General features: G+C 44.3%; 1 protein-coding gene across 2 annotated transcripts in view; it reads right to left on the bottom strand.

Annotated features, from left to right (window-relative positions):
- Positions 1-13,513, bottom strand: part of LOC106861813 (uncharacterized) — a 132,213-nt gene extending 118,700 nt beyond the window's left edge. Inside the window, exons 1-2 of one of the 2 annotated variants that reach the window (XM_088177758.1) lie at positions 13,033-13,513; positions 9,368-9,417 (exon numbers count right to left, since the gene is read on the bottom strand). The gene's annotated coding sequence lies outside the window, so the exon portion shown is untranslated. The remainder of the gene's footprint in view (positions 1-9,367; positions 9,418-13,032) is intronic. The other variant, XM_088177757.1, reaches the window with a different exon arrangement.
- Positions 13,514-13,953: the final 440 nt, after the last annotated feature.

Below are 13,953 nucleotides of genomic sequence, written 5' to 3'. Positions count from 1 at the left end.
GAATCATTAAGGTTTGAAAAGCCCATGGAGTCCAGTCATTAATCCAGGTAAAAGTCATTCCCTCCCAGCCTGGTTTAAGAGATGTCAAAGTCACTTTATTCTTCTGAGCATCAAGAAGTCTGGCCTTGAAATATGGGTCTGGCAACTCCTATGGAAAGTAAACTCGAGTTACAGTAAAAATAACTGTACCAATGCTCTTGGTTCTCATTTGTAAATGGACCAGGGCTTTAGCACAGCCAGGTTTTTGTGCTACTTCCTCAGATTGCTTTTAGGTTCATTAAGCTCCAACTTCAGGACGAAAATGGTAGCATTTGATTTATGGGTACAGGGGAAGAAGGATGAAATGAGCAATAAATCTCCCAACTGTGGTGTTTCTCCAGCTCTCTGCAAGCCAGAGCAAGGAGCTCCCAGATTCCAGCCCAGGATTAACACCTGATGTCCAGGGGGAAAAAAAAAAAAATCCCCCTGCTCTGTGCCTCAGTTTCCCCGATCACAATAAGGTGATGCCAACTGTGAGACTGAATTCTGTGACATTTAAATAGGAAACTGCTGATTTAAAATGGGTTATTTGTGGCTTCTGAAGCAAGTATGAGAAAATGAATGAATTTTCTGCCTGCTTTTTGCTTCTTTTTATTGCCTTCAAGGAGCACAGAGGAATGGCCAGGAGGTTTTCTGGACAGATCAATGAAAGTAACACCCAACAAATGACCTTTCCTCAGTGTCTCATAAGTACCTGTCAACTTCAGGAGTGCCACCACCCTTGAATGGAGAGATTTAAAGCCAGACTATTCATTAGAGAGCAAACTATTATTCCAGAGGCTTAAATGAATTGGCCAGTGGCCAGCCTTCCTCACTGCTTAGGGACTACTGGGAAAAGGGAACTGGCTGCTGTTGGGTTTGCAAAAAAAGCCAAAAAAAATTAGGATTTAAAGAGCAGCAAGAACCAGGCTGTTCAAGTGGTGATGGTCTGACACCCTCAGAAGGTGGCAAGAGGGGTAAGAAGATTTAAGCACCATCAGGGAAACATCACAAAAACAAGTCTGTAAATACCAGAGATGGCTCCTATTTTATGGCATCACTAAATCAGCCAGCTGAGCTGACTGAGGAATGGCATCAAAAGGTGAAGAGCTTTGGAGAGGGCCTCAAAAACCCCATTTTTTTTTCTGCAGTAGATACCACACACTTGCCACGTGCAGTTCTGAATTAAAAGCTAAATATTCTTCTCTAGTGTAACTCAAATTTGCATTGAATCTCAAAGCAGGAGTTACAAACCTCACCTGAAATTTGCTTACCCTGCTGAGGAACCCTAAAAGTTGGTTCTGGGTTGTTCTATTCTGCAAATGCACCAGAATATTGCAATTTATTCTCCATGAAGGCAGAAATTAAAACTATTCAGGTGGGTTTTCCATCAAAAACTGCACTAGAGCAGAACCACAAGATTTTCATTTGGGTTAAAGCTGGTTGCTGACAGCCCTGGGGGAAATATTTTACCACAAGCTCAGTCTGCAGCTTCTGTCTCACTGGTGTTGGTGAGGATGGTCACATTCACCAGGTCAGGGAATCTTCCAGGGACACCTTGGACTACCCCAGGGTGCTCCAAGCCCCTGGCCTTGGATATTTTGGGTGTCCAGAGCTTCTCTGGGCATCCTGTGCCAGGGCCTCACCACCCTGCCAGAGCAGAATTTCTTCCTGAATATCCAATCCCAGCCTATTCTCTGTCAGCTTGAAGCTGTTCCCCCTTGTCCTGATAATCTCTGCTGTGAGTCTAACACAAAAAAAATCACACACAAAATCCTCAGGGCACTTGCCTGACTGTTCCACACCTCCCAAAAAAGTTGTTTTTTTTTTTTTAATAAAACGACCTCTTTTTGCAAGGTTTGAAAGATGAAGAAGCTGCCGTTCACTACAGACTGAGCCCCACCACAGCACAAATCCCCTAAAATACATCCAAGATGATTTAGCTACTCCACATTTAATTGTGATAAAAACACAAAACCAGAGAGTTCCCTACCTTTCTGTGCCCCATTCCCTTGCCAGTGACACAGCAGGCAGATGTTCCTGCTGCAGGGATTTTGCAGCTCACAAAGCAAAATTCTCCTCGTGGCTCTCAGGTGTGAGTGCTTCAACTCCTGCCCTCCACATTCCCCGTGCTTGTTTCACCTGATTTTGGGCTGTGTTTTCTCAGCACAGGTGTATCACCAGCTCAGCTGGCTGGACAATCTTCTCCTTTTGGTTTTCCAAGAGGTTTCTACTCCATTCCATCACTCCTATTTATCTTGAGTTCTGTTTAAAAACTCACTCCTCTCCAGCCCCGTGGAGGAAATTTGTGGTGAGTGCTGGTTCCCCAAAAGGAAGGCTGCACTTGACATGACACACAGCCAAACAGCCTCACCATGTGCAAAAATAAGATTATACCACACAAAGCTGGCCTCCAAGTGGCCCAGCTTTGCCACAGATAAGGCAGATGGAGGAGGCTCAGCATGCAATTCAAAAAAAAAAAACAAAAAACCGAACCTCCCCAGCTGCTGAAGGTGCAAAAGGCAGAGTTTTAGGACAAGCTTGATGGTACAATTTGTTTCCATCACACTCTGCTTATGATGATTTAGCTGAGTGGATCCAGAATCTCTCACAGTAAAACAGGTCAGGGTGGGAATGGGAAAAGATCTTTCCATTCTTCAAAGGCAGAAAAACAATTTTTCATCTTTTCTGACTGGATACAGTTAAAGAAGATTACAACTGGTATGATTGCTTTTGGCAGCCTAGTGTTTGACCTATCATTCTGTAAAAATATAACTAACCCTCCATATATTGACTGTCAGGAATTTTCCCCCATGTGCTTTTTGTTCTCCTCCATCTACTTTATATGGAAAATTTACCATATAGATCTGCATTTAAAGCTTCCTTGGCCTAGTTCACGAACAGACAGAACAGATTAAAGTGAATAGAACATAAGCACAGCTCAGAACTCTGGCTGCTCCCAGAATCCTGCCATGGTTTGGGTTGGAAAGGACCTTAAAGCTCTTCTCATGCCTTGGGCAGGGACATCCTCCACGAGGCCAGGTTGTCCAAGCCCTGTCCAGCCTGGCCTTGGACACTTAGATTAGCTCAAATTCCACATTAAAGTTCAGCTTAGCTGCTCCAAGTGCAGCCTGTGCTTTAGGAAGTCCCTAACACCCAGTTTGCCAAGAGTTGGGAAACATAAAACCCCACATTTATAAATAGTTTTTGCCTCTCACCCCAGTGACCAGGCACAGGGTGACAACATTTTCCTTTGCTGCCATCACACCCAGAGTGACACAAACTCGTGGGGACTCCCACCCTGAGCATCCCAGCTCTGCCACGTCCCTGCTTCCTCCATCACCAGGGGAAAATCCCTCCAGATTTCCTGCCCAAGCCCCTGCTCACAGGCACAGCACCCCCAGCTCCTGCCCACACTGGGATTTCCTTGGGGTTTTTGTTGGTGACCAAGATCTTGGCCCACGCTGGAAAATCCAGATAAATGCAGCCCAGCACAGGCCCCGTGCAGCTCTCTCCTTGCTGCTTTAAGTTTAACTTTCCCTGTTTACTTTTTAATTTAATGTATTCCTTTGATCTCTCTTCCTCTCCTTTCTCTTGTCTCCCTGAGTTTGCTGACACAGGAGAAGCATGACAAGCTCAGACAGGTCTAACCTACTTTTTTCCCTTTTCTCTGGTACATGTGAACGCTCCCACTCTCCTTCCCAGCATATGAAAGCACATTCCAAGGATCATTATAATGATATTTCCAGTCCCCTGTGAAGTAATTCCCCCACTGACAGGTGAGGAAACTGAGACACACAGAGCTCTTAAATTACTTGCCCCCCAAAATTACAGGTGCACAAGGGGAAATCAAACCCACCGGGCTCCTGCTTTTCTCTGTCCCAATCTCTATAAAATTATCACTCCTCAACCCATCACAGGTTTGGGAAATGCCTCCACTCCTCAACAGAGGAACAGCAGCATTTTAGCTGTCCATCACAGGGGTTTGCACATTTCTGGGGTTTAACTGCAGCTGAGGAATTCCCATCACCCTGTCCTGGGAGCCTCCAGGCTGTGCTGGCACCTGAGAGCTGCAGAGGGACTGGGGACAAGGGATGGAGGGACAGGACACAGGGAATGGCTCCCACTGCCAGAGGGTGGGGTGAGATGGGATTTTGGGAAGGAATTCCTGGCTGGGAGGATGGGGAGGAGCTGGGATGGAATTCCCAGAGCAGCTGTGGCTGCCCCTGGATCCCTGGAGTGTCCAAGGCCAGCTTGGACAGGGCTTGGAGTAATTTGGGACACTGGAAGTGTCCCTGCCCATGGGGCTGGATGAGCTGTGAGGTCCCTCCGAACCCTTCCTGTCATTCTTTGGACTTTGTTTCATGCTGACCATGGATATCCCTCAGCCCAGCTGTTTTCCCTCCTTCTATGGGATAATCCAGTGCTAAGCCACGAGCTCAGCTTTAGAGAAATTGGATTCCCGCTTATGACACCAACTAAAATTCCATCACTCCCTCCAGGGTACAGAATAAACCTCAGCATTTACAAATCTGAACTTTCAAAAGCAAAAACACCTTTAAAATTAGCCTAAAATTACCTGAATGCAGATACTGACACCTTTGGGGTTCATATTCTCAAAGATGTTCTCTGCAACACCTTTTTTTCCTTGTGAAAGCTGAAATGAGCACATTATCCTGGAGTCTGAAAGGCAAAAATCCAAATACTGCAAGGAGTGAATGATAAATTCTAAAGTGGACTTTGAGCATCTGCACCAGGGCACTCAAGATAATCAAAGTACATTAATTTATGAGGTGAGTTAGTTGAGCACTGCTTAAAACCCTGGTGAGACTTCATACTTCACAATCAGAGTGGCTTGAATTGGGTTTCACTAAATTTAGTTTGGAACCAAATCAAGTTTACACGAAATCACTTCCAGCAAGAACAAGAGCGACCACAAAGGGGCTCAGTTCACTTTATCTGTGCATCACCACTTTCATAAAAATTAACTCCTGCCCACCCCAGTGCAGACAATCCCACAGTTCTTTACACCTGGAGGTGCAATAATGCTCCTTTCCCAGCTCAGTTCTGCTTCAGCTCTAACGTTTAATTATCTCCAACACAGCAACAGCCACACCACTGCAGAAAGAAATCAATGCTCCCTTTGCTCCCAGCTCTAAATGCATGTATTCCATAATCAGCCTCACAGAACAGACATTTGGGACTGCACATCTGGGAAGCACATGAGAGGCCACCCCAGCTATTAAATTATTTTGCAACCATCCCTCTCAGACCCAGCTTTGGGGATTTTATTCTTTCGTTTTGCTACCCCCCCCCCCCCAAAAAAAAAAAAAAGAAAAAAGAGAGAGAGAGTGATGTTTTAGTTTATAAGATATTCATTAATAAACTCTCAGCTGCATCACTGGGATGCTTTTCAGTCCTAAAAATCCCCCACTACACCTGAGACATCTTATCCAGAGGGTTTTGATGTGCTGGTACTCTCTGTTCCTGCCATCAGACCTGGGACTCTCTCCCCTCACTGATTCACAGCTGCCTCTGGGGTTAACCTGAGCACTCAAACACCTTTCTAGGACACCCAGGAAAGGAGGAAAAAAATCCCAAAACGTCCAGAACAGCAAGGAAAACATGAACTGGGTTCATGTCTTCAGTGCTGACAGCTCCAAGGGATCTGAAAAAGGAGAATTCCCAGTGCCCAGCAGCTGCTCGGGAGGGCACTTGGACTGCATTGAGAATTTTAATTATTCTATTCTTCCTTTATGAACATCTAAAGCTGCCCAATGGATGCAGGGAGAAAATATCAATTAAATGAAAGGCCAGGATGATGTGGAGATAAAACTGAGTCTCAGAAGGAGCCAAAGTGGGCAGAGCAGAAACTTCCACCCTGTCCCACATCACCCTCTGCAACAAGAGCTGAAACCTCTGCCAAAACCTGCACTTCAGGGAGGGCATCACAAAAATCACCAAGCTGCAAACATCAATTCACAAGCAGAGCACAAAAGAATTTTGGTAGAGGTGGCACAAGAGAGGGAGAAACACTGAGAACTTCAGGTTCCACTCCAGCTTATGAACTGCCCATTATTTTTTTCACTTCAACTAAAAGTTTTCCTCGAGGAAAAATCAAGGAAATAACATTTCAGGCAACTTTTCTCCAGTGAAATGCTGCCCAAAACTCCCATGGGGGTTCAAGCCAGAGTCTGAGTGTTTCAGAGAGGTGTTGAACCTCAAGCCCTGGGCTGGTGCCATGTATCAATTAAGGATTAATATTTCTCCTTCTTTCTCTCAGACTTTGCTTGGAAGCCCAAAAAAAAACCACTCACAGAATCACCCAGGGTATTTTCTGTGCTGGAGCTGCCTCTCATCCCCTCCCTCCCTCCCTGTGTTGTAGGAGGGTGGCAATGCTCTGAAAAGGCCGGATCTTGGCTGACTTTATTGCTGTTGGGGCCAAGGAAAAAGGGTGAGACCCATAAACACAAAGATGCCAAGATACCAGCAGGCTGCAGCTGGAATGCCCAGCCCTGGCTGCTTTGTTCCCTGAGAATAATCAATAATAATAATAATAATAATAATAATAATAATAATAATAATAATAATAATAATAATAATAATAATAATAATAATAATAATCAGAGATAATATGTAACTAGATATGAGGAAAGTGGAGGTGCAAAAAGATACCATTTAATCTCTTATTGTATCCCTGTGCCCCTTCCATAAATCCTAACCGTTCTTTTTCTTCACATTTCTACTCAGAATTGCCACATCCTGGTCTGCTTTTTCCCCTCTACAGGTGCTACCAAAATATTTCTGCACAGAATCTTTGGGGTAAGAAAACCAAACATTTATGGCTGTGGGACACAGATCCACTCGAACCCAAATCCCCCAGAAAGTAACCAGATTTAACTACAAACTTTGAATTCAGGCCAGGGTGGTTGAAGTTTCACTAAATTCAGCTATCCCGGGTTAATTTAGTGTTTTCTGTGGCAGCATCTCCCAGAAAATCACCTGGAAATTAAATATATCTAGCTCCAGAGTGCTCTGCATTCCTCTGAATCCTGACCTTCCCTGCTGGCCCCACTGCCCTGACCCAGAGCAGAAACCCCAGGCCAGCTCCCCCTGGCTCAGCTCTTCTGAAGGATGAGCCCTGAATTTCCAGGGAAGGCAGGAAATTGGAATGATGGGAGCTCGTGTTTTGATAAAGCCCCTCCTGTGCTGCAGAACTCTGACCTGAGCAGCCTGGACTGCAGGAAATCACCCCAAACCATCACCCTCATCACCCTGGGCACCCAGGATTCACCAATTTCATCCAAAACCTCAAGCCAGGAGGGAGGAGGGAGGCTGGAAATCACTGCAGCCACCCCAGTGCCTCCTGCATCCCAACCAAATTTCCAGCAGAGCTCTCCTCCAGCCAGGGCAGCCCAGGATGCTCAGATTCCCTCCAAGGGAACTCAGGAACAAGAATTTTTTCCCTGGAGAAATCCAGCTATTGATGAGCTGGGTGGGGCAGGGGGAAAAGGCTTTGCATGGGAGCAAACCCCACTGAGCCCCAGAGAATAGGGAGAGGGGCCAGGTGCTTCAGCTCAGCACTTGCAGAGCTTAAACCTCATTTAAATTTGTATTTAAAAGCTGAACAGCAAATTAAACGTGATACAATGTAGAAGAGAATAAAATAAAAAAATAATCCATCACCCTGCCCACCAAAATGAGTTTTCAGCACAAAACCAAACTGTTTGTCCATCCATAACTCACATTTCCAGTGCCCAGCTCCTAAAACACTCCTAGGCCATCAAGGTGGGGTTTTTGCATTCAGGTTCACAAACTAAGATGTCATTGTAAGTGGTTTAGAAGCCCAGCAAATTTTAATATCCATGCCAGCGTGTGTGACCAACGGGATTACCCACAATGGCTCACCTGATTAGTTATACAAATGCCTCCTTTTTTTTTTTTTTTTCCCCTTTCTTTTTTTTTTTTTTTTTTTTTCCTTTTTCTTCCCCCTTTTTAATCCAAGACCGTGCAGAATGCCAAGCAGGAGAATGGGCTGTGTGCTGGAATGTCTGAGGGCTACAGGCTTGGGATTTATATTCCATGTTGAATTCATTGTTCCCCCTCCTACCCCTGCTGCCCTCTAAAATATGCTGCAGCCATGACAGAAATAAATTAGCCTGAGGTACAGGTCACACCTTCAAGGGCAGGCAGAACTCTGGGTAAAATCAATAGAGAAGATGGGAGTCTCTAACAGCTGAAGCAGAAAGAATGACGCATTGAGGGCTTTACACATCCCCACACAAAGGCACTTTGGAGAAACCCTGGTCCCCGCTGCCTCGGGAACACAAAGCTCGTTTTTTCAACCACCTGAACCCCGAGAGCAGCTCAGAAAAGCCCCATTTCTATGGAGAATTTGCATCTCGATGCAGAAAGTTCGAATTCTTTGCACCTCTGCCCGGGGAAGGGGATTCAGAAGCTGAACTCTGGCCCAGGTTGCAACTCGAAAAACTTCTTTGCAGAGAGCAGAATCTGCACTGAACTTCAGCTTAAATTTTGCAGCACCTTCCAACCTCTCAAGGGGTTGCCTCAAACAAAAAAAAAAACCAACAAAAAAAAAAAAAAAAAAAAAAAAAAAAAAACACCAAAAAAACTCCCCTGAACTTCAGTGAACTCCAAAGCCAGGCACCAACAGACACTGAAATATGTGTTACATTCATTATTTTAATTTATGGTTTGAAAGCAATGCATGATACATTCAAAATCATTGAGAGCCTCCAGCTCAGGCTTCAGAATTTCTGAATGCCAGCCCCTCTGAAATCAGGAGATAGAAGATTTATAAGGATTTGGATATGGGAAGATTGATGCAGGAGTCAAGTGGGTTTTGCTAATGTCCCTATGGTGAGTTAAGTATTAACTCTCAGAGTGAGGCTCAGAACCTGTTCAGACACTTCACAGGTCCCACGGGGTTCCCACCTGCCTTTCCAGGTTCCTAAAAGCTTTAAAGCCTGATTTAAGCTCCCACAATACTGCTAAAAATAGGAGTTAAACTTCTCAGTCCCGCAGGAGTTTCTGAAATTGCTACCCAGGAGGTTTCTCAATAGACAGAGCTAAAAGCTTTTCTCCTCTCCTGTCCCTCCCAGACTTCTCCAGAGACAACTTTGGCCCAAATGCAGCTGGATCTACATCCAAATGAACCCTGATTTTCTGCAAAGCCAGCAGGAAAATGTCAAACAAGTAACTTTCCCCTGACCTCTTTATTTGTTTGCTTTTTTAAAAAAACCCCCCACAACATTAACACGTGTCTCGTGGCTTTGATCCTTAGACTCACTCTCCCACCTATGGCAAAATAAATTGTATTTGTACTTACATTTTTGGACCCTGTGTGGGAAATAGAATTGCTTTCATTTCCACTGTTACCTGCAAAAATAAAGGGAGGAATTCACCATTAACATCAGGAATTGTCTTTTGCTCACAGTCACTGTCCCATTTCTCATTTGATGCAGCAACACCTGCAGCACCTCTCTGCCTTTTAGGAAAAATCGGGGTAAATGCAACACCTTGAGGGAAAAGGTTTATTCATGAACTTGTCAAGAGTTTTCCAGCTCCTCCATGGCTCGTTCCTGCAGCAACTCCCATGTGCTCATCCTGGGGACAGGGAAGGTGGGGAATAATCACATTCTGGATGTTCCCAGCAGTGCTGTGGGCAAACATCGGGCAGAGGAGCCTCCAGTGACCTGCCCTGCTGGTCCCTGGCTCTTCTCAAGGACGAGAGGGTGATGATAATGCACATTTCTGCCTGAGATACCTCCAACACTGCCTGAGGCACCATTTACAGTTTTCCCCTTACACTTCTGCACTAGACATGAAAAAAAATACAGTTTTTAATGCCTCCCCCAAAGAGATTCCATGTCCTTATCTAGTGCAGCTCCCTTGGAAATAAACCATCCCTTGTTTTCCACTGTGCTTTCCTTGGAGAACATCCCAACAGCCACAGGGTGAGCATTCCTAATGACTGTGACCATTCCTAAATGACATTTAGGGTGCAGGAATGACCCAGCAGAGATCCCCCAGGTGGGGGCTGTTTCCCTCATCCCAGCTCTTTCCCAAGGGATTTAGCCAGGGAGTTTCAGATCTTGACATCCTGATCCTCAAAACTCTGAGAAATCCTCCTCTTCAAAAAAAAAAAAAAAAAAAGAAAAAAAAAAAAAAAGAAGTGCCTGAAGTGCTCCAGAATTCCGAGAGCACCAGATTCCAGCTCTGCTCATCCCAAAGCAGCCCCACAGCTCAAGGGGATGGGATCCAGCCCATTCCTCTCCTCCTGCTTCCTCCATCCAAATTTCACCTCTGCCTCTTGATGGTGGCTGGATTCAGGTGGAGACATCTCCATTTCAAAGAGCAAAACCACACATGGAACTTGGGAGAGACACATTAAGGGTTTTTTTCCCCCCTATTTAAATAGTTCGAAAAAACAGGATTCAGCACAAAAATGGAAGACAGAAAAGGAGGTTAAGCACATTGGCCGTGGTCTGCTTCACTCTGGAGGTAAATGAAAGCTTGGAAATGGTAAATGAAACCTTAGAAAGAGCTGGGCCTTTCCAGGAACTGTGGAATTCCCCTCCCTTGGTTTAGAAATAAAGAAGGATTTAAATGCAACCAACAAACAGGAGCAGACTTGCCTTGGGAATACCTGGGTGGGTGGAGGAAGAAATAGATCTGTATTTAAGGATGAAAGCAAAGGAGCACAGGAGAGTAAATGGTTTATTGGCCAAAATCTGGCTGATCCTCATTTAATGGATCTGAGGATTCCACATCACAGGTGAAAGTCTTGGCTCTATGGACTAAGAGTTGTTTTCCACTTCCAGCCTTGCAAACTTGCAAATTGCAAAATCTCAACCCTAAGGAGGGAAATTAAATAATCCCAAAATATTTTCTGTGCTGAATTACAATTTTTTTTTATTTTTTTTTTTTTACATTAAGTGGGTTTCTACAAAGCTGGATTCTGCAATTTGGATACCTGCAAAGGAACAATGGAAGACCTGAGAATTCCACATCCCAGGTGAAAGTCTGACCTCCATGAACCAAGAGGTTTTTTTTACCACTTCTAACTTTTGCAAACTTAAAAATCGAAACATTTTAATCCCAGGGAGGGAAATTAAATAATCCCAAAATATTTCCTGCCCTGAATTCTAACTTTACACATGAAGTGGGTTTCTACAAAGCTGGATTTGTGCAGTTTGGATACCTGCAAAGGAACAATGGGGGAGGCCACGTTGTTTGTGCCTTTCCAAGGCCACTGGATCTGGGATAAATCCCAGGCACCAAAAATCCGTGTTCAAAACTCAGATGAGGCTGTGCAGCTTTGCAGCCTGGCTTTATTCATCTCTCAAAGCACAAGGCTCTTTTTTTTTTTTTTTTTTTTTTTTTTTCCTCCCATAAATATGCAAAGTGCCTGGCAAAAGACCCTCCCCATTTCCCAGGAAATGGAGGGCTGGAATGTTCAGGGGGGGAGAGAACCCCATGGCCACCCCGTGCCCATCTGCAGCACCACCATCCCCAGCAGGCCCCCAAATCAAAAGGCAAAGACATTTCCCTCATCAAAAACTCCCTTGGATCTCAGGGGGTGAATGTGGGGGAAGATCAGAGAGCTCCAGCTTTGGGTTTTTGCAGATTCCTTCTGCCTGGCCTGGCTGCTGTGTGTCCCTCCCTGGGCAGGTAATCCCAGTGGGAATCCCCCAGGAGATCCAGCAAAACCCACTCCTCCTCTCCCCTCTGCACAGAGCTTTTCAAGCAAAACTCCTGGAGTTTGCAAAGATATTTTCCCCTCCTAATCCTGCAGCAAGGAGTTATTCATCATACCTGTTATCCCTTTTTTTTTCCCCTACTGAGATCCTCTGCATGGGATAACTCCCAGTTTAAAACAAGCAAATAATAAATATACAGCTTTTAGACACAAGGATTTCACGTTTGCATGTGTTTCAGTCATTTCTGCAGTTTCTAAAACTCCAATAACCACTCCTCAAACACACAAACCCAAATCCCAGCTTTTCATAAGCCACATAACCATTCCCAAGTATATCTGAGGACAAAATTTAACACCAGAAGCTGCCAAATGTTTCTGACCCACTTCAAACAATCATTAACTACAGGCAGTTTCTAATTATTTAAGTCCATTTCACTTCTTATTCAGTGGTCATTTTGTTTCTTGGCCATTTGGCCTATGTTCAGAAAAATCTCCATTAGGCAGCACAAAGCCTCACAAAAAGAAGAAAAAAATTCTCTTTTCCCATTCTAAGGTTGAGAATATTTTGAATCCTCGAGAGACAGGAGTTCTAAATATGCTTTTAAAAGCAAAAAGTAGAGAGCACTTAAAAATTTAAAAGCTTAAAAATTCAGCCACCGAGTAAAATTTAGTTATCAACTAAAATTGCTTTCTCTCACCTCTCTGCTAAGAGTTTTGCAATTCCTTTTCCAGAAAGAACTGGAAAATGTATTAAAAGGCAAAAAACATCGATGCTGGGACTGGGAACAATCACATGAACAAGCCACAAGATTTTCTTGATAACACAGAGTTTATTATTCAAGAACGAGTCTCATTTTCAGCTCTAAGGCAGAGGGCGGGGAGAGAAAGGGGGGAACAGGCTTTTAAAGCACACGCTGGAAGCCCAGCATTGCATTTATAGGGAAAAAAAAAAAAAAAAAAAAGAAGAAAGAGAAGAAAAAGTAAAGAAAACAAATCTCTGTTCTATCAGCAAGTCGACTTTGCAAAAGTTAAGCTCAGCTCCCAGCAAATTCGGGCTGGTCTCACTCAAACCAAGTTTACCTTCAGCAGAGAGAATGAAAAAGCAGAGAACTGCTGAACTTTTTTTTTTTTCTTTTTTTTTTTCTCTCTCTCGCTCTCTTTTTTTTTTTTTTTTTTCCCCCAAAAGTTCAGCTCTGCTCAAGATGGGAAGGGATAGAGGAGAGCAGAAACAGAGGGAGTTCAGAAGTCACAAAAGCTGCTCACAAAGTTCCTCTGCGCCCCCTCGTACTGACCTAAGCAGTCTTCGTTTCACAGGTAGCAAAGTTTGGTCTCCTTCTCCAGGGCGAGATTCCCACTGGCAGCAAAGCATCAAAAGAACATTGTTTGCACTCCTCTGAGGAGCAGGGAAGGGGAAAAGGCAGCTCAGCCAGGTACTGCTCCTTCCTGAAAAGTAAATCCAGCATTCTGGACCGAGTTCAAACCTCGGGCTTGACAGGCACGGGAGCGAAGCTTTTTTGCACTGAGCATGCTTCGTCCTGCACTGCCTGCACACTTAATGAACATTACTTCCTTCCCAGTGGTTACTCCTAGCAGAAATCCACACCCCCTCTTTGAGAAGTGAGGAATGCAGCTGAAACCAAAGTCCAGAAAACATGCCCGGCACCCAGACAAGGCCCCACGGATCAATAAACTCAGGTTGTGACCCGCAGGTCAGTTTGTCAAACAGGACATCAGGGTGAGTTTTTTCTACACTTGGTGGAGTTTGCTTTATGCCTCAGCTAATGCTGCTCGCTCCCCAGAGAAAATAAAACTCTGCTGGCTTTTAGAGAATGATTAAATGCTCCAATAACAGATGGGAATTCTCTTTCAAATCTTGTCTTTCCAAACCTGCTTGAAAGTGAGGAAAGAAGTTGTGCCTTTTTTTTTTTTTTTTTTTTTTTTTACCCCAGACTAAACTCGGTTCTTGGACTCCTGAACAAAAGCTGTTTGAATTTGTCGTAGGGAAGGAGTATCTGGTGACTTAAAAAAAAAAAAAAAAAAAAAAAAAAAAAAAAAAAAAGCTCCTTTTATTTAGTTAGGGTCTAATCCTGTTCCGTTTGCAATCACATGGAGTTTTGTCATTACCTCCAGTGGGAATAGCACCAGGGTTTTAGATTACAAATGCTTTCAGGCAAGAGCTGTGTCTACTCCAGTGACCTGCACAGGCCAGACTG

This window comes from Sturnus vulgaris, chromosome 23 (genome assembly GCF_052056855.1).
Source record: "Sturnus vulgaris isolate bStuVul1 chromosome 23, bStuVul1.hap1, whole genome shotgun sequence".
Lineage (NCBI taxonomy): Eukaryota > Metazoa > Chordata > Aves > Passeriformes > Sturnidae > Sturnus > Sturnus vulgaris.
The sequence above is the reverse complement of the archived record's forward strand: the minus strand, read 5'-3'. Positions and strand labels throughout refer to the sequence as shown.